General features: G+C 37.8%; 1 protein-coding gene across 1 annotated transcript in view; it reads left to right on the forward strand.

Annotated features, from left to right (window-relative positions):
- Positions 1-22,189, forward strand: part of mpped2a (metallophosphoesterase domain containing 2a) — a 59,426-nt gene that overhangs the window by 30,373 nt on the left and 6,864 nt on the right. The window lies entirely within an intron of this gene.

Raw genomic sequence — 22,189 nt, forward strand, 5'->3', positions numbered from 1 at the left:
ATTCTTCTATCTTCAATCAGATACTTCAAAATATCTGTTTGGCATGTACCACTGTGAAACGCACCTGTCTTCAGTCCAGAAAGATGTGCGTTGAGAAGTCGAAGTTAGCAGCGGTGAATGCTCTAACATTTACAACCTATGGTTTAGAGTCTTAAAAGCTGAAGCTTTTAAAGACAAAAAACTCCTGGCTTTGTCATCTTCTTTTTTGAAAGTTCATGCTTCCGAAAATGTTAAAGTGCACTACCATTTAAAAATGTGGCATCAGTAAGATTTGTCTTTGAAAGAAGTCTCTAATGCTTACCCAGGCTGCATTTATTTGATTAAAAATACAGTAAAAACAGTAATATTGTGAAATATTATTTAAAATAACTGGTTTCTATTTGAATTTATTTTAAAAATGTAATTTATTTTTTTGAGAGAGAATGAAAAGTATGGAAAAGTAAAAATTAAGTTACTTTTGGCTAAGTAAGAACCGAATATAGATGTAATGATAAAGGTTCAAAGACTGTAAATGTGTATTCTGGCAAGCTCCTGTGTACACAGCGACTGGGAACCCAGACATCTTTCAGGAAGTGGCCTTTTGTTCAGGAACATCCTGATGCTTTTGTCTGCTCCCCGAGATCAAACCCTGGCCTGACCCCAGAGAACCACTTCCACAAACAAACCCACACAACGTGATATAACCTTTGAAATTAAAGGGCTAGAAAATATGAATTGAGATAAATAGACTCAATTATAGGCATGCACATCCACTTTCATAGACCAAGGTTCTTATGTTTAGATATTGGCAACTTTGGCATGCAATTATAAACCTAAGAAATTCTAAATTCAGCTTTTCAGGTAGAATTGAGTTTCATATTTCATAACTTTTGTATGTCAATAGACTACTTTCGTGATCCTTGTTGTACTGGACTTGTAAGTTGTGAGAGTGTTAAGATGAATGTGAAGTTGGTAAGTTTTATTTTCGTGAATCAGATCAAACTGTCCGATTCAATAAATCGATTGACCTTTTACACGGGTGTCCTTTTGGATATTTTTGGGTTGATGAATGCCTTTAGATGGGGCACAATGAGTGAAAGCCATATTGAGGGGTCATGGTACTCAGGTTTTAAGGAGAAGGGTGGGGGTGTCTGTCTGGCTTTTTAAAGCTTCATGCAAGCAGTAATCCCCCTCAAGGCCTGACCCGTCTGCCAGTGTTGTTGCCGAAATGGTCACGTGATACAGTTCAGATGGGGTGACTCCTTCTGGTAGTCAATCTGGGCGCAAGACCAACGCCGCTCCCCAGGGGTTTTGACATACCCTAATATTCTCTTATGCGATTCAATCCCTTCAGACTTCAGACAAATATTTCTGGAATGTTTTCGTTGTGGGCACAATAAGTAATTGCCTGAAAGATGCAATAAAAACAGTGTTTAGAACAATGTTAGTGGCTTTTACAACTTATCCTTGCTAATGTAACTTAAAAAATTTTATGAAATTGGCATATATATTTTGTTTGTATTTATAAATAAAACTGAACTGCATGAACATTACTCTTTTGAACTGCAAAAGAGTAATGGTAATTAGCAAGTTGACATCCTAATTGTTTTGTTTAATAAAATTCTATAAATATTATACATTTATTTATAATATAAGTACACACACACACACATATATATATACATATAATATACTGTATATAAATATATATAGGCTATATATATTATTATATTAAAATTGTATCTCATATATATATATATATATATATATAATACAATTATATATATAAATGTATAATTTATAATATACCACAATTTTAATATAATAAAAATGATATATTATAAATAATATTATTAAAAATGTTTAATAATTATATAATTATTTAATTGATATAGCAAGTTTACCTAAATGTATGTTTATTAATTAAATATATAAAATGTGTTCCTATATTTTAAAGGGTTTTTTTTCCTTCAGTATTTAGTTTATGATTTTAGTTAATACGACAGTAGCCTAATATGACAAAATTGTAAAAAATACTAAAACATCATTGATCTTATGAAGCCAATTTAGTAGAAGTACTGCAATACCACGTTTCAAAGATTGACAAAAATAGCTTAATAGAAAATCACCCAGATCTTGAATGATTTCGCTCGATCCTAACTTCACTCAAGTGTATTCAACTCTAGTCTGGACCCTGTGAGAGTTGGGCTGTGTTGGGTAAATATTTCTCTGTGGCTCAAACGGGGCTGGTGGTGCAGGCGCCAGGCTCTTCTCTCGTTTGTATTGGCCCAGCGCCCTTAGCCCACGTCCAGTTCTGTACGATAATGTGAAAATCCCCCTCCATCCACAGGCACTTGCTCCGGCGCTCGCACGTACTCGCACACGAACACACTTATCCTCTTCCACTGTTCTTATATGCAGTGAGAGTAATCCTGAGCCGTTCATAATATCTGTCTCTCTCACCCCTTATCTGAGCATGGAGTGATTGATAGTGTGTGGAAAAAGACCTCACAGACCCAGAGAAAGAAATGATCGCTTCTCTCTACCACTTCCAGATTATTGCGTACGTTTGATAACTGCTGGAAAATATTGAATTCGAGACATCCAATCCCGTTATTTTAAGCGCACCGACATTCCTTGCATATTGTAGCTTCATCGTCATTTGACAAACTGACAGCAGAGCAGGCCCTTAACCCTTGCAAGAATTTATCGTTTTGCAAACTAAATTTGCTAAACTCTCTGCCAACATGCTTGGGTGTTCTGGGTGGTTGTTTTCAGCCAAAATAAAAGCTCAATGGTTTAAGAAACTAAGACAGCCATTAATATTATTATTGTAATTTTACGGTTGTACTGTAAAATAAAAATCAAGTCAAGATCCCACCGCTAAGTGTCTAAAACACACTGGCCCCTAGATATGACTCCGAATGCTTCTGTTTTGACCTGTTTTGTCTTGCATCAGATAAAAGTCTTGAAGACTTTTATTAAAGAAAAGATTTGAGGCTACTTCATGTCCATAGCGTGAACGGTTCAGGATGAGCTACGCGTCAAGGTTCAATAGTACGGTAGCTTCTTATTCTGCTGTTCACAATTAGTGACTAGAGCAGGTTAACTGGCTTTTTGTTCAGATTTTGGACTCGTTCTGAAACCTGTTCAAGTGAGAAGGTGTGAGTGTTGTGTCCCTGGTGAACTTTGAAATGGTGGCACCAGGTGTTGGACTTAGAGCCCAAGCGCTCTACGGTTCCCCGACTGAGCCGTGGGCTTAAAGCGGGGCTCTTAATGTAGTCAGGTTACTGATACTGGGGGATTTAGGCAGTCGGACTTCATACAGACTTTATGGAGCCTACAGGCTGAGGGGGAGGGTTTCTATATGTGTGTGTGTGTGTGTGTATGGCTTTCCCAGGCCGAGTCGCTCGGTTGACTGAGTGAGTTTTAAATGGCGCATTTGTCTTCACCTTTGCCCCACGGAGTGTGACGGGACGCAGAGCTCCCCCTCAAAAACCTCCCGCAGCCCTTCTCACATATACACTCACACACTCCATTCTTCCATCATTGGCTCATCATCCGACCCCCCCTGCTCTCCACGGTTACTCCTCCGTCACATTCTCTCTTTCAGGCGAAGGGTCAGTGACAGCCGCTACTGTTCCAGATCCTCCCGACACACACACACACACACAGATGTTTAGACTTCTATAGCTTAATAGAAAGCTAATTGTATTTACTATTTTTTATTTTTTTTTTATTATTAAAAAAAGTAATAAGTTTTATTATTTACTTTGTTGGATTCATTTTGAACTTTCAGGGAGTCCACAAAGGGAGGTTTTACAATTTTGTCCTCCAATACAGCTAAGTAAATATCCACACACATTTATCCTTCAGCGTATGGTCAGACATGACTGGGAAACCACAAACGACTGGGAAAGTTTAAGGAAATGGCTATTTCAGAATAAAACTCTTATTTGGTATTTGTTTGTTTGTTTTCCCCCATGCATTAATTATTTATTCTTTAATAAATGGGTCTTAGTGTTTGGTTTTCTTCAGGGCTAATTAGGATTTACTGGAAAGGTTGTTTTTTTTTGTGCTAAATTATAATCTTTATTAATACTCTGTGTTGGTTGGTTGTTTTCCATTAGTTCTCCGGCTCTCTCACTCACTTCACACATTTCTAGAAACCAAAGAGCATGTGACGTAATACAATTGTAGTAAATTCACATGTAGTTTTCACATGTATTTTTGGTCACAACAAGCCTGTTTCAAGGCCACTTTCACACAGCAGCAGAACATGGTTGTCAGTCCGAACACTATTTTAGTCCTTAATACGGTTACGTCCACACACAGTTCGGTTATTAACGGGAATGACAACCGCTTTCTCAACTCACTCCTGTAAAACTTCAGGACTCACAACCGCATTCTTGGAAAACCTGTGCTGTGTGAATGCGACTGGACAACTAGTTGGCTTGACTCCCGTGTGAACATAGCCTACGATTAATAATTGTGTTTGTGTGTATTATTAATATATTTTAACAGGTAACACTTCATTTCGATGGTCCACTTTAGACATTCTACTAACTATAAGTAACTTTGCAACTACATGTCAACTAGCAGTCATTAGAGTATTAGTAGACTGTCTGCTTAATATCTGCTAACACTTTATTGGTCTTTTACTTTTACAACTACATGTCACTTATACTAACCCGAACCCTAATCTAACAGTCTACTAACACAGTAATACAGTCTACTAATACTCAGCTGAGAGTTAGTTGACATAGTTGCAAAATTACTTTTTACTTTTACTGCAGAGGTGGACAGTAGTGAAGTATTTTTACTTTATCAGTGTTTTTCTTTGGAAAACTTTTACTACATTCCAAAGCATAATGTCGCACTTTTTACTGCACTATGTTTCATAAATAAAAGTCCATGATCCAATTTTTTTTTTTTTTTTTACCTTTGATACTTAAGTACATTTAGAAATGTAGTACTTTCTTGTACTTAAGTAAAACTCTGAATTACTTTGACTCCAATGTAATTAAGTAGTAAATGAAATTTAATATAAAACGTAGTGCAGTAAAAAGTTACATTATGCTTTGGAATGTTGTGAAGTAAAAGTTTCCCAAAGAAAAACACTCTGATAAAGTACAGACACTCGAAAAATGTACTTGCAGTAAAAATTCTTCTCTACTGTCCACCTCTGAAATATTGTGATGTAATGTAATATAAAATATGATATAATTAATTATAATATTTAATGTTTATTTATTGATTATATATATTTAGAGCAAGTGTGAAAAATATTTGTATATAATATGTAAAATTACACTATTTAATAAAAAAACGTGTGTGTGTGTGTGTGCGCACATGTTCGTTTGTGTGTGTTTCTTTAAATTAAAGAAACTCTTTCCTCCCTTTTTTCTTTATGTCAATCTTTTTTTGTACTTCCTCCTTTCATTGAGTGCATGAATGGGTTGAAGTCTGCTTTGCGTGTTTAAGATGCACAGTGGAAGGAGGAAAAAAACACTTTGCCCTCTGTTCAAGGAGGAGGTGGGGGCGGTTATGGGGGTAGAAATCACTGCGAGTACTAAAGTAGGGGGGAGGAGCGGCCCAACAGGAGAGGGAGGGTCGGAGGAGGTCGTCTGGGAAGCTTTGTGTCGTCTTTCCAGGGGCAGACACTACCTGCACTTGTCAGTGATTGCAAGGTGACCCTTGACCGGGGGGAGTGGCGTCTTGTCAACATTAATTAGCGGGCGATGTCTGGGTACGCTGCACAGACCCTCGGCCATGACCGTCAGACAGACAGACCCACAGCGGCGGGGCGGGGTGACGGAGGGGTAACGGCCCCCTCTCGGCTTTCAATGACTCTTTTCTCCTTTCGTGTCAGAGGTCATCGTGTAGCCGCGCTCTGCTAATTGTGCCCCAAAACGTGTTTCTATGTCTCCTGCCTTCTTTCTTCAGATTTAAACCGCATAGACGTAGGAAAAAAACTGCTTGGCATCAATCTGAAAAGGTGAAGGGAAACATATGGTGAACATCGATGATCTGTGATTAGAAAGGCAGAGGTCTGTGCTGACAGGACGTCAAACGGAGCCGGTGTTTGTTTACGTGTACGCACATATGTTAAGCGCTAACCTTCCCTGCACCGGGCCACGACTTACATACCACACCGCAGCCCCCCTCAATCCATCAGTCTTGGGACCAAGCAGCCAGAGAGAGAGAGAGAGAGAGAGAGAGAGAGAATTAGCTATAATGAGAACTAGGACAGTTCATGAATCTAATTACCCGTGAAACGAGCAACATAGTTCTTCTGCTGTTGTCCAGGCCGTCGTTCGTCATACACACCAGGGATTTTACATGCCCAATGCAAACACAAGATGCCATGCACTATTGGACCTCACGTGACTCTCCCGTTCATTTAGTTTATTAGATTTCAATGCTGTTTATTTTAATATCAGAGATCCTGAGATTATTGCATGGATTTATGTTGGTGTATGTTATAATGTTTTTGCAGACATATATTATATTTATTTTTATATATTTTCTAGTTAAGGTGAAAACATGCAAAATAAAAAGCCGAATGATCTCTTATGGAATCATGAATCTTACGTGTTAAATTACATTCTCATTTGAATAAACCAGATTAAAACACACGGAAATGAATTTGAGATTATATATGAAGATGAATTTGTCATTATATAAAATATTAAAATCTGATTTAAAATAAAGTGTGTGTGTGTGTATATATATATATATATATATATATGTATATATATATATATATATATATATATATATATATATATATATATGTATACATGTATGTGTATATATACAGTATGTTTTTGTTCGTTTTATATATATATTAAGTTATAAAAACTTTTATCTGAATGATGTATAAGTGCAGAGCTGTTATTTTGTTGGTAGCAAAATACTTTAAATATAAGACTTTTAGCAAATTATATAGGCTAATGATAACATAAAAGTGTTTACAAATTAAAATTGTATATATGATTATTAGCAGATGTTTTCCAGCCTTTCGACTGTGTGAAGAAAATGTAATGTTAAATAATAGAAGTTTTTAAAATTCTGAAATCTTTCTGCTTGTGTTTCACTTTGTTGCTCCTTCTGCTCGTGTTCATATCCACAAGACTCAGATGGGAAGAAAAAAACCTGCCAGTTTATATGACATCCTGTCCATTGTAAGTGCCTATTCTCTCTGACCCTGCCAACACCCAATATAGAAAGGTTAAGACAATAGCATTTATCACCGTGGCTCTCTTTCTCACTCACATGGGCATTTATTCACTTACCCCCTTTTCCTGTTGATCACTAAAATCTTTGCCATAGACCCCTTACAAGTGTGCATAAGGTGCACGGCCCAGTGGACTGTATTGTATTGTCTCCTCCCTCCCAACATCCACCACTTCTGGCAGACTGAATGGAGATCTGTGTGAATAATGCTGCCTTCCTTCAAGTTCCTACTTATGAGTTTAGAAGCGTGATGTTAAAGTGGTTTTGGTTGGAATAAAATGTGATTTCCATATTCTTTCTTTCTTTCTCTTTTTCACTTCCTGATAAAGACTGGAAGCTTTTAGCTCTAGCTTTTAGTGGTAGTGCTAATACAGCAACATGAAGAGGGAAATATGCTCATTAGTCATTTAACTGATGCAATCTATTGTTGTGTTCAAGTCACAATCTGCACATTAGTGTTGACGTGAAGTTATTAGCAGTCGGAAACTATCTTTAAGCCAAACTTTCCAAAGAGGATGTCATTTAAAGAATTTCAATGGAAGCAGATTGTTATTAATCAGTAAGTAGTTGTGAATGTTTGTGAGTATTTAGCGTTTTATGTACTGTTGATAAAGTATAATGATAAAGCATGTCAGAAAATATGTTTCATTTAGCTGGATGTTTTATTATGAGACTTGTGCAACCAAACTACATTTCCCATCACTCTTTGTGGCAGCACAACAATCATTTTGCACACAGTTATGGCATCAATTGAACAACTAATGCACATTCTACGTCTATTTTACTCCAAAAACGTCATAATTATGACCAGTATATTTCAAGCATGATTTCTTTATCGTCATGAAAGTCTAGATTTTCCTCTGGTATTTACGACACTCATGCATATAAATGATTGAAGACAACATGAATCTTTCTCTGGCTGAACACAGTATGCAAGATAATAATAATTAAAATCATAATGCATTGCAAATTGTATGTCATGAAGAATATGCATACGTTTTAGGCGAATTTTATCTACAAAATGCACCAATTGTATTATGCACCATTCAAGTTTGTGGTCGGCAAGATTTTTTTTTTATGTTTTTGGAAAAAATGTCTCTTATGCTCATATGCTTTATTTGTTTGATCACAATACAGTAAAACAGTAATATTGTGTGAAATATTATTACAATTTAAAATAAGTTTTTTAATATATTTAAAAATGTAATTTATTCTTTCGATGGTAAAGCTGCTGATTTGTTGCTCAAGACACATTTCTTATTATCAATGTTGAAAACAGTTGTACGGCTTTTGTACAGATTTATTGATGAAACCATGATAAAAAAGATTCTTCAGGATACTTTGGTAGATATAAATCTTTTGTAACATTGTAAATGTCTTCTTTACTGTGACTTCTGCAATTTAAAAATGCACTTTGTTGGTGTTATAAATAATGCTCCATTTATATTACAAAAACACTTGCAGTTAAGCTAGTAGGACGAACATGGTCTCTTTTGTCTCTTGTCTTGTTCTCTCAGTCTTTGATTTGACTCTCAGCCCTGTGAACGTCCTCAGAAAAAATATTCTAGGCTGTTTTTCAATAGTGTAGGTTTGTTCGCTTTTCATTTGTGGGTTTTTGAATCAGCTCTAAACTATAACTCACATTGGTATGTGTAAGGATGTACAGTACACAAGCTCAAGTTGATAAAGAGAAGCAGATGCCAAGACGCTAATTGGTACAGCCTGTGAGCCGCTCTCTTTCTCATCTTCCTGTGTAATCTTTTTTTCATCCACCTCTTTTTGATCTTTGGCTTACAGTAGGAGAATGAAAACAGGTATTTCTATTGGGCTCTTTCCAAGTCTTCCCGAAACATTTGAAACGGTACGTTCAGCCCATAGGAATGAGCAGGAGACCATGACATGCTTCTGAAGATTTATGTTTAGCTCAGATTTAAGTTCTTCATTAAAACATTAGACTTTATATCCAAACGTAATCCTTTTAGGTGGATTCTGGTGTTGCACATCTTTGTTATATCTCTCTTCTCTTTGAAGGTCAGGTGAATGTTTTTCTTCTGAATATTTGAAATGGGTACATAGAAAAGCATCTCTGTGAAATGCATCACACTTGAGCTTCATTCTGGAGAGAATCAGAGAGTAGTTACTCTTCTTTAATGTTGTTTTATGTTGGTTTAACATCTACAGTCCATAAAGTAGTTTGGCCTGAGGTTGTAAGTTTCAACCCTGCAATGCATGAAAACATCAATGTGCCATTGACCCATATGAGATTTAGTGGATGATTTGAAGTGGAAATCTTGACTGTATGAAGGACATCATGAATTCTTTGAAGTATCAAGCCATTTTGGCAAAGATGGTGATGCCTTCGGTGCAGAGACTTTACTGCAGGACAGCCATCCCAAAGTATTGATCCAAATCTACTTAAGTTTGGTTCAGGGATCAGTAGAATGTTTTTGAGTGGTCTGTACGGTCTTCAGATTTAAATCTTATAAAAAATTTGGTGGAATTTGAAGAAAGCAATGGTTATGTGAAAACCAAAGATTATCAGTGATCTGGAGGCTTTTTCAAGTGAGGAATGGGCCAAGATTGCATTAGAGAGGTGACAGAAGCTTCTAAGCACTTACTGGCAGCGTTTATTGGAGGTTATAAAGAATAGAACATTCTTCACAAAATGTAACACTTGAGGGTTGAATCATTTTGAACACGAAAGTTTGAAGATGGTTTGATTTTTTTTTTTTTCTCAACTTTTCTTTCTCAGAATCACTTAAATGTGTAGACTTTCTATATAATAGTTTACTGATGCCTTTGTTGAATTGTTTTCTTGATCCACATGATCTTTCTTGATTTCAAAATGTCTTGCAGGTCAAGGGGGTTAAATATAAAATAAATTTGATTGGAACAGACATCTGTTCGATGTGAAGGAGAAGCGAATATCGTTGATCATCTCCTAAGAAGGCCACATATTAAGGCCTGGTTAGATTAGTAAGCGAACTATTGCAGTTGGATGCAGGAGAAATGTGCAGGAATAAAGATCTGAGCAACTTTGACAAGAGACAAATTGTTATGGCAAGGCGACTGAGTCAGAGTATCTCTGAAAAGGCAAGGCTTGTGGGTTGCTCTCGGTCAGCAGTGGTGAGAATTTACCAACAGTGATCCGAGGAGAGACAAACCACAAACCGGCAACAGGGTGTTGGGCGCCCAAGGTTCATCGATGCACGAGAGCAACGAAGGCTATCCCATTTGGTCCGAGCCAACAGAAGATCTACTGTGGCACAAGTCACAAAAAAATGTTAATGATGGTTATGGAAGAAATGTGTCACAACAGACAGTGCATCACACTCTGATGCGTATGGGGCTGCATAGCCATTGACCAATCAGAGTGCCTGTGATGACCCCTGTCCATCGTTGAAAGCAGCTACAATTTGCACTCAAGCGTCGGAACTGGACCTTGAAGCAGTGGAAGAAGGACGCCTGGTCCGATGAGTCCATTTTTATTTTACATCACATGGACGGCCGTGTACGTGTGCGGCGTTTACCTGAGGAAGTGATGGCCGTGTGATGCTCTGGGCAATGTTCTGCTGGGAAACCCTGGATCCGGCCATTCATGTGGATGTAAATTTGACACGTGCCACCTATCTAATCATTGTTGCAGAACAGGTACACCCCTTCATGACAATGGTGCTTCCTGGTGGCAGTGGCCTCTTCTTAAGCAAGATAATGCACCTGCCACACTGCACACATTGTTCAAGAACAGTATTTTGTGGAATTTGTGTTCAAGGAGTTCAAGGTGTTGCCCTAGGTAGGATTGCACAAGCCGTTCGTAAGTTCTCTCTTAAATTGGAACGTAAAGTCCACACTAGAGGCTTAGTAACTACTAGCTAGTTTGTAACTAACTCTGTACTTTATTCAGTTGCACTATTTGTCCTTAAGACAGAACGTAGCTAGTAGGTCGTAAGCTCTCAATAAAGTAATGTGTAATCGCATAATAAGACCCATCGATTGGTGTAGAAATGCCTTGAATTTCAGTTTATCCTTCATTCTAACTTCTTTTGCCTCACCCGCTAACGGTAAAAATAAATCCATTGGAAAAAACAAACATTGGAAATGACATTTATTGATTAGTCTATGACTGATTTTATTTGACATGCACAATACGGACCAATGTACAGCGGCGCGCTGTAGGACAGATGTTCGTGTTGAAGAGTCACTTACAAAGTAATCTTTTCACATAACGTTCTCTCTCTTAAAATGTAAGTGAGTGTAAATGTCAGCATTATCATACATGTCTAAAAAATGTAAGCATGTTGGACAAAACAAGAGCTTATTGATGCAGTTCAGTCAGTCTGCAATTTTATTCCAACTGTTACTCCTGATCGAAGGCCTCTGTAAATATTTAGTTTATACGTATAGTTGCGCTTTAACAAAGTTTGATTGGGCATGAAAAATATTTAGTAGTGCCTAAATTATAACTTAGTGCCCATTTATGTCAAAACTAGGCTAAGTTGTAAATGACCAAGTTGCTAGTGCAACCGACCCCTGTCCTCCAAATTCCCCAGATCTCAACCAATTGAGCATCTTTGGGATGTGCTGTACCAACAAGTTTGATCCACAGCGGCTCCAGCTCGCAACGTACAGTACTTGAAGTATCTGCTGCTAACATCTTGGTGCCAGATACCACAGGACACCTTCAGGGGTCTAGTGGAGTCCATGTCTCAGCAGGACGGTGCTGTTTTGGCAGCACACGGAGTACCAGCAGCATATTAGGCATAATGTTTTAGCTCATTGGTGTAAATAGCTAACAATGGATTTCAGATTATGTGTCCTTTAACTGACTTCATGGCAATTTAAATGGTTGCCATAAAACAAGAAGCAAGACACTTGACCCCAAGGTTGCTCCAGGGTGTTTGTCCTAGCTTAGCTAAGCTAAAATTTTCACATTGTAAACTAAGCATGACCAGCATCAAGTTTTTGAGAACCTCATGATCTCCACCCTACTCCTACCATTTATCTATGGATCATGTATGGTAGGTCAGGTAACCTTACCGCACCTCTGGCCCTCCTTTAGTTAAACAGAGCGCAGTCCGGGGTCTCTGTGGGTCTTTTGTGTGTATGAAAAGACTTTAGTGTGTGAATAGGGTTGAGGTGGGTGAATAGGGCTAACTGTGTCTTTCCATCTGTCTATCAGATCGGGCTCTTATTACTCTTTGGCTTCCTGAAATGATCCATATTTCAAAGTCACATCGTCCTGCGTTGATGTGTGAATGCACAGGTCTTCATTTTCTTTTCCGCAAGGCTTTTTATACCTGCCAAGAGGGAAGAAAAGGAGCGAGAGGGAGGCATATGGGCTTGGAAAGAGCACACTTGCTCTTTGTTACGTGACCCGAAAAACATACAATCTGTGTATTCACACGCACACACACGTTCTCTCTGGCACGTCTAGACATTTATCTACCCTGTGTGCTCTTGAACTGTTCTTTATATTCCGCAGAACAATATGTTTTCCCTCCTGGATGAACATTAATAACTCCAATAATTCTGCTCTACATTGTAAATCTTTTGTGTCCTTGTGAATATTGACGTTAGCTTCACTTAACACACTAAACCTGTCAAGAACAGGTCTGGATCATGTTTTACCCCAAAATCAAAAAGAACGTATTATATATTATAAAGAGCTATTAAGATTTTTTGCATTGTGACATTGTTTTTCTTGACAGTCAATCATATTTTCCTCTCAAATTCTCATTACCGTAATTTACCATAGTATTTGCTGACCTGCCTCTAATTTATGCTGATTTAATGAGATTTTTTTTTCTATTATTTAAATATATTAATTTTTATTATTATTTATAAGAATTTAGGTGGACAATTTTTATGAAAATATTGTCAATGCAAAAAAAATCATCCTTAAAATAAGCCTTGTTTTCTTTATACAAAATAAAAATAATTATTTTCTGTAAAACAAGAAAGGGGGGGATAAAAAGTTCTGGACTGTTGTAGCTTCAAAACTTAAAAATATGCTTTAGAAAATGTATAACTTTAGATATTAATATTATTGTATTAATATTGGAAAAATAAGTTTATTTTGCTACCTATGGCAGCATGGATAACTTTTTAAAATTTTTTGTGAAATTACACATTTTATGAGGCTCACTGAGATATGATTTACCGTTTGTGCTCTTGATTGGTTTTATACATTTTACACAGCACAAAATGGTTTCCCTGCTTCAAGATCATTAATTACTTCAATAATTCTGCAGTAGTTCGTAGACCTTTTTATCTCCTCTTGAGCTTTTTTCTTTTTTGGCATCTCTCACCTCAGCTGTGGAGCTCATATGCATAGTGTGAAGTCATTTCCAGCCCTGTTGAGCTGGTTAAATATTTAATATGTGTCTGACACTTTCTCTGTACAGGTTTCAGGTACTGAATCCCTCGGCTTTGACTTTTCTGTGCGTGTGCAAGACACACATGCACCGGAGCTCCCGGTTCCCGCAGAGACTGCTGAATATTTCACTGGTGCTCCGTGCCCTTTGATGCCTGCTTTAATCCTTCATGGCGCTCTGCAGGATGAGCTCCCGGGGGACGCCTGTGTGTGTGTGTTGTGTGTGCGCGCCTGTTCCCGCACACACACGTGTATGTGTCGGATGTGTTTTAATGAGCTGTGTTTTTTTGTGAAAACTACAGTTGGGTCATGTCTGATGCTGTTTTTTTTTTTCTTTCACCTCTCCCGCAACCGGTATTTTGCGAGTCAAAAATGCGGGCTTGTTTTCTTGCTCCGTTCCCCCCATAGCCATGATTGTACCTTTCTTCCCTAAGTGTTGAGACATGTAGTCGACACTGTTATGCAAAACATGCTGAATTTGGAGATCATATTACAGAGACTGGGATTGCACCTGGTATTTACACAGTCTTGGGTGATCCGATCACAAGTGGGCAGAACCAAAATACAATGGGACCCAATGTGTCTTGAGTTCAATCCGAGTTTGTAAATGGCCACATTTTTATATGCAAATTTTATTTATATAATCAAGGCAAAACTCACTTTTTTTGCCACACCTGCCAATGGCCAGTGACTTAAGAAAATGTACTGGCCATAAATATTTTTTCCGGCCGTTAAAATGATTTAGCAAAAACAGACACCATTTTAGATACCAGTGAAAATTCACAATTCTATATAACAATTTCGATATCACAGCTAAAACTAGTAGCCTAACTAATATAAACTTAAAACATTGTTAAAGACAAGTAACAGTATAGTTTTCAGGTAGAGACATTGAATAAGTAATCGATGTAAAATAACACTGGATACTGTATAAATGAAACGTATTAATTAATACTTTATTATTTAATATCGATTGCCGAGTTCACGCGCGTGATCATAGGTAACTAAACCTATGCGCGTGAACTCGGCAATCGACTACTTTGGACTTCAACCGAAAACAGGATGTAAACACAGGTATTTGCGCTGGCTGAAATAACATCATTTTTATCCATATCTTTCACATCTACTGCAGTCAGATTCACTCGTGTTCACTCAGAAGGAATCACTCACATTTTCTGTGCACTTGTAATGACACATCAAGGATGTTAAGAGGCTAAAAGCAGGTTTAGTACTTGCCCCATTGAAGTCAACAGGGTGCAAATTTTAAAAATAGAATAACTCGGTGTAGGCAACACCGATTTTTGTCGTTGTTCTCTGTATTGACAGCACTCCAAATGTACAAAAAAATGAGCTCAATGTTAAAATTGACCGGAGTTCTCCTTTAATATGTAGCGGAAAAAACACCCAATCTGGCAACACCAGCCACCAGTGTCCACTGACTCTCTTGTTCGATCTCGTTCAAAATGAACAAATCTTTTTTCGAGTCATTTCGTTCATTTTAGGGGCTTTAAATGTTATACTATTAACTGGCAAATTCCCCGAACACATCCACCTACGCAATCTTGATCATATTCTGAATTAAGAAATCATTATAATGCAGTCAAAAATCGTTTACAGTGAACATAAATAATTACTTTACCTTCCGAGTATTTCGTTCATTTGTCACGTGACAGACGCAATGAATGGATCGTTCATGAACGACTCATCACTAAAAAATCAAAACAAAAAGCAGCATGTAGGCGTCGTATGATCATTTAAACGATTTATGACAAGGTCGGTGAGGATGGGAAAAAATCTGACGCATAGCTTCAGTGTTAAAAACTGATAAAATAATTGTCTGTGGTTCTATATGGGCTGTGGAAATCATTTTGAAAAATAATATCTCGCAGCAACATGGAAAAAAAAAGAACTATGAACTAGTTCATTTTTGGAACTGTGAACTTAGTTAAAAATTTTGAGTATGAACTACGAACTGAACTAGTTCATTTTAAAATTTGTGAACTGAACTTTGAACTAGTTCATGTAGAAAGTGAACTTTCCCAACACTGTATAGCCTACTACACATGCGTTTTCTTTCTCAACTGTTTACATTCACTCAAGACATAACCGACTGTTTACTAGGACACGTTCTGAGAGCATTTTTGTACATAATTTTCTGTGAATATGTCTGTAAGAAGACGTGAAACCGAGCTCAGGATGTGTGTGCATCGACACAGCACACGAGTTCCCTTTTACGTCTTTTGCGCTTGAATATTTAAATGGGGAAGGCTTAAACTTTCATGACAACGCTGCACTGGCCCGCCAACTTTCCAGAGCATCGTTCACGTTTGTTCACATTCATGTTCTCACAGCATTGCATTGTTAGAATTCATAAAAATATTACCGTTTCATACACTCGCCAATGCCAATTTTCACTCGCATTTGTGCTTGGCGAGTGTTAATTTTAGGCCCTTTACATATATATTAGGAGTGTAACATTCTGTTTTCCTTAGCACACAAATTGATTGTATACTTGCCTGCAAATGTAACAAATTCACGCAATTATTTATAAACTAATAAACGGTAATATTTATTGTTGGAATTTTGTGATAAAATGGACAGAATTTGAAAGCTGAGACTTTGTTTCATATCAAAAGTAACAAAGCACAAAGCTTATTGCGATTTATTGGACAAACATTCATGATGAAACCTGAAAAGTGACGCAAGGTCTGTGTTCAACTTTCTCTTCATAAATAAATAAATGCATAATCTTGCCTATATGCTTGTCCTGTAAGTTTGTGAATAAAAATGAAAATGTGAACAAAAACAGAGCCTATTAAATGGCTTGTTATCATTAAAATATGAAAATTAAAATGACAGGTAACAGTAGATTATGACGGAATTTAAAGTATGTCAGAATGACGGACAATATGGAAGTCTAACGAGACCTCTGGCAAGCAAGTCTACTTTTATCTTCACGGACTTAAATGAGTGCTTCCGGAATAATTCTAAATTTAATCTAAGTCTAAAATATTTTTTTCGCATCCAAAAGTGTAAGAACTTAAAATCTCTTGCTCGAATTACAACTGCACCACAAACAAGTGTATGTTGCTGCCAATTGCAGCAGTATTGACAATTTTTTTTTCAAAGACAGACCGTTGTTAAATAAAAATATAAAAAAATATATATTTGGAGGTTTACTTTTTAGTACTTTATAATCCAGTGGCTGGCTAGCGTTCTCTCTCTCTCGCTAGCTCTCTCTCTCTCTCTCTCTCTCTCTCTCTCTCTCTCTCTCTCTCTCTCTCTCTCTCCGCTAGCGCTCTCTCTCTCTCTCTCTCTCTCTCGCTAGCTCTCTCTCTCTCTCTCTCTCTCTCTCTCTCTCTCTCTCTCTCTCTCTCTCTCTCTCTCTCTCTCTCTCTCTCTCTCTCTCTCTCTCTCTCTCTCTCTCTCTCTCTCTCTCTCTCTCTCTCTCTCTCTCTCTCTCTCTCTCTCTCTCTCTCTCTCTCTCTGAGGACCACACCACATTCCTGCCCCATGGTTATGCATCTATTTCACTCCTGTTGTCCTCCAGGACCTCTGTAAACTCGCTCGTTCCCTCGCCCTTTACCCGCATCCATTCGTTACAGTCCAGCACAGGTCATTATCAGTGTCCCAAACAGAGACAAACCCCCATATAACCGCCCCCATCTCCTCCCCTAAGTTAACCTGCGAGTGGCCTTGGACCGAGAGGTCATTAATCAGGGGTCGGGGCATTGGGTATGATTACGACGGGGACTGTGGGTGCTTGATAGCCTAGAGATGAGCGCTCTGAAACAGGGCATTACACGTGTTTGGGGATAGATAAATATACTGTCCTGTGGCAGTCGGGTCGGCCCCCCTCGGGACAAATAAAACCCCTATTAACATCCAACCCTTCATTGCGTTTGACAGGCGAATCAATTAGGCCGGTGTTTGGGTGACCTGTGTGCTGCAGTGAGGGTGAGGTGAGGGAGCAGATGAATGGAGCGCTCACTGTAACTCTCTCCAGGGACTCCAGTGTGCTGGATCAATGTCACATGATGACCCGTCGTTCACTCCCTCACGCTGCCTACAGCTCTTACTGCTTTCTTCTGTTTCCTTCCTTCCCTTTCCTCTTACTCTTTTCCCTCCTTCCTTCCTTTTCTGCCTCTTTATTGATTGCATCCCTAGTTCCACCGTTCTTGTCCACTTTCTTGTTTATCCTTTTTTTACTCTTCCTTACTTCATTTTTTCTTTTCTTTTTTGTTCTTTCTCTTCTTCCTTCCTTCCATCCATCCTTCCTTTCCTTCCTCCCCTCCTTCCTTTTTTCACTCATTCCTCCACTAAATCTGCTACCTTTTTCTGCCTTCTCTCCTTTCTCTCTCGTTCTTCTGTCCTTTCTTTCTCTTTCTTTCCTTCCTTACAACTGTTTTTTCTTTATTCCATTATTAAATGTATACTTTACTTCCTTTTTCCTTATACTTTACTTCCTTCTTTCCTTCCTTTATTTTTTTCTTTGTTTCTCAATTCATTTCTCCACTGTTCCTGCCACTTCTTTCTTTCTTTCTTTCTTTCTTTCTTTCTTTCTTTCTTTCTTTCTTTCTTTCTTTCTTTCTTTCTTTCTTTCTTTCTTTCATTTCTTTTCTTTCCCTCCTTCCTTCTTTTCTTCCTTTTCCTCTTCCTCTTTTCCCTCCTTCCTTCCTTTCCTGCTTCTTCAATGATTTCCGCCACCTTCCATCCTCTCCTTCCTTCCCTTCTTCCTTCCTTTTCTCATTCTTTTTGTTCTTTGTCTCTACCTCTTGTCAAAAAGAAATAAGGAAGATATGAAGAGAGGAAGGAAAGTAGGAAGACTTTCCTTCCTCTCTTCATATCTTCCTTATTTCTTTTTGTTTTACTTCCTATGTTCATCCTTCCTCCCCTACTTCCTTCCTTTATTTTTTTCTTCCTTGTTCCTTCCTTTATTCATTCCTCCACTTTTCCTGCCACCATGCTGTCAGCCTTCCTTCCATTCTTCCTTCCTTCATTCTATCATTGATCTCTTTTCCTCATTCATTTTCTCCTCTTCCTTTAAGCCATTAAACTTTACTTCTCTCTCTCCTTCCTTTTCTCTACCTCCAATAGTTTTTCATCTCATTCTCTCTCACACATTCCTCTTTTTTTCTCCCCCATCCAACACTGCCACAATTCCCTTCTCGATACTCTTCCATTGTTTGTCATCCAGAGCAGATTAATGGTGTCTCAGATGTATATCACACTTAGGTTTCTGATCTTATCGCAACACTCAACGCGGCCAAACAAAAGTCAAGTTTACCTGCGTGCATCGTGTGAATCCGAGCTCCCACATTCACCTCCAGGCCTATTAAATGTAGATCCTCTGAATAACATCAGATTCTCTTACCAGTGGAAGACTTCACCCCTCTACCTCAACTCTGCCCTTCCATAATCCATAACACGAACGAGCCATTCAGCTTTCTCTCTTCCTCAAAAGTCTAAACATTATGCCTGAGGCTCATGGATACAGAGTTCACATCTCAGCATTGACAAAACCCTCAACTCTTTTTCATGCTCTGGCGGCAGACGGCGTTTAAACAGTGCTGTTGTTTAGGGCACGGTAGGGTCAGACCTCAAACCCTGGTGGGGTTTTTAATAGTGTAACCGGTTCAAGTGCAGAGCTCGTGCTGAGTGTGGGTGGAGTGTTTGTGTTCATAAGCTCTATGGACTTTCCTTTGTAATGGTGGAGGAGGTAAACATTCAGGAACACTGTGATTTTGCTCCGTAGTGCTGTGGCGTGGGTCATAGGAGCGCTGTGTATTGAGTTTAATGTTATCTCGCTCCCCCCTCTCTCTCTCTCTGTTTGTTTTGTCTATTATATTCACAGGCCTCTGACCTTTGCATTGCTCGGTGTGTAATGTCCTGCTGCCTGACAGCTGGAGCTAGTAATACTCCATCCGTTCCTCACACATGAAGAGAGAACAGAGGGGCTGTGTGTGTGATGATCGTACAAACCCTGGTCAGCAAAGAAGGCCAACTGAGGCCAAATGTTGATAAAGTATGGTTGGTAAATGAATTGGCCTACAGTGTATTAATGCTAAATTTTTAATATTTATCTTTATATGTTGGTTCATTTTTTTAAAACATCAATTTCAATAAGACTTTCCTTTATTATGGAAGTTATTCATTCTGATTGTATTCGCTTCTGTAAGGTGATTCAAGAGTCACACCTGTTTGAATAAATGTGACCCTGGACCACAAAACCAGTCACATGTCGCACGGGTATATTTGTGGCAATAGCCAACAATACATTGTATGGGTCAAAATTATCGATTTTTCTTTTATGCCAAAAATCATTAGGAAGTTAAAAAAATTAAATAAAGATCATAAGATATTTTGTAAATGTCTTACCATAAATGTATAAAACTTTTATTTTTGTGAGTGAATGCAGCACAATCGCCAACATAAATGGACAACTTTAAAGGCGATTTTCTCAATATTTCGATTTTTTTACACCCTCAGATTCCAGATTTTCATATAGTTGTATCTCGGCCAAATATCGTCCTATCCTTAACAAACCATACATCAATGGAAATCTTATTTATTCAGCTTTCAGATGATGTATAAATCTCAATTAAAAAAAAAATACCCATGTGACTGGTTTTGTGGTCCATGATCACATATTTGTTGCCAGTCCTGAACAATAACTGTGTAAATGTAGCCTATTTCGCATGTAATATCAAATACTACAGGACAGTTAGTGTAAGTGTTATTATCCGCTCTGAATGAAGTTTTCTTTTTGGGCACATACATTCATTTATTGCACTGAAAACTCATTCTACAGTATGCTAATGATTATGAACACTTTATTTTACTCTGTACTGAAATTTCAATCAGTACAACAACAAAAAATTCAATCAGTTTCATGTGTCATGAACCTCAGATTTGCTCATAATTTGATACACTGCCATTATTAAATCTGCATTTGATATTCAAGTTCAAATCTTCAGGAAAACAGTGCACAAAAACTTGTCAAGACTGCCCACAAGTTTCTTTTGACATTGTGCAGATGGTGGACCAGCGAAAGTGTTATCTAATCTGGTGCATCGGTGTGGCCGGATGACACCCCATCCTCAGATCTCCCCCTCAAAACAGACACACAAACGTACTCCTACCTCTGTACAGAATAATAAGACCTATGTGCTTGGGTCCACAGAGGAAACAAGCTTTCCTTTATATGACCAGGATGTCATTAATCTTTATGGAGGTTAACAAATGCACTCGCATGGAAGGTGTATTTCATTCACGGAGACTAACAATGGGGCCATTGTGCAGTCTGATCTTCCAGCTTCTGTACCTTAACATTCCTACCATACACTACACGGTGTTTTCTGGACAAAATATTTATTTGAGAAGATTATGTGAAATATTCTCAGGTCATTGGAAACAGGGTAGATTTAGGTTATACCCTATCTTTGTTTCTCACTCTGCTCTTATTGCTCATCCTTTTTCTCGTTTTTAAAAGACAATATTGCTGGATTTTTTTCACGAAAGCTCCATTTTGTGCGGCGTCTGTGACAAATTGCTGCCGCAGCGCAGAATGGCCTGGTTCGCTATGAGTTATGTCAAGTCAGAGCTGTTTAAGAGTTGTACTTCCCCCAAGACACATTTCTGCTTATCCTCACCATAGGGATGTAACGGAATACAGCCTTGTCAGCTTAACATGCTCATTTTCCTACACATTTTTTGACAATTTCATATAAATCTGTTCACCTCAGTGCAGAGTTCAGTTCCTTGTTATAGAAACAACATCTTAAGACCTCTGTAAATTCTCTCTCCCCCCCCACCCCCCCTAATTTTTTTCTTCTTCCTGCAGATCGAGATTGAACGACTGCAGGAACAGTTTTATATGTGTCAGGTCTCCCCTCTGGCCGACCACCGTTCGATAATCATTCGTCGCTGTCGCTGTGGCAGTCCCTGACTGTAACAAACCCTATTGACGTTTCTGGACCCTGATTTCCCCCCCTGGTCAAATTCAATACAGAAAAGCTCTGTGGCTAAATGAGTCAAAAATAACCCTGTCTCACTGCACTCTCTGCTGTTTTGGAAAAAAGTGTCCACCTGTTTGAGAACAACTCACTTTATTTTCTTAATATACATATAAAAATTGTTGGATTTACTTAAATTTACAGTGTGCATTCTAGATTTTGTATCTATATCGATGATAAATCTTTTTATATGATAGATTATTTTTATTTCTAGAAATCTACTTTACATATATATATATATATATATATATATATATATGTGTGTGTGTGTGTGTGTGTGTGTGTGTAATCTATGTATTCAATGAAAATATATTTCAATAAAAAAAGAAATAAAAACTACATATACATATATACAAATAGATTTGAAGATATATACATAAAAATATATGTATGTATGTATATATATATGTATATATGTATATGTAGTTTTTTTATATATATATATTTTTTTTTTTTTTCATTGAAATATTTCTCTCATTGCTCCACGTTTCTTTGTCGCTCTCACTTGTAATTAACGTGAAACTGTCCTTCCCACTGGTACCTTTACAAATATATCTAATATGGTATAAAAATACCACAAAAT

This window comes from Scardinius erythrophthalmus (genome assembly GCF_964197995.2).
Source record: "Scardinius erythrophthalmus genome assembly, chromosome: 2".
NCBI classification, from domain to species: domain Eukaryota; kingdom Metazoa; phylum Chordata; class Actinopteri; order Cypriniformes; family Leuciscidae; genus Scardinius; species Scardinius erythrophthalmus.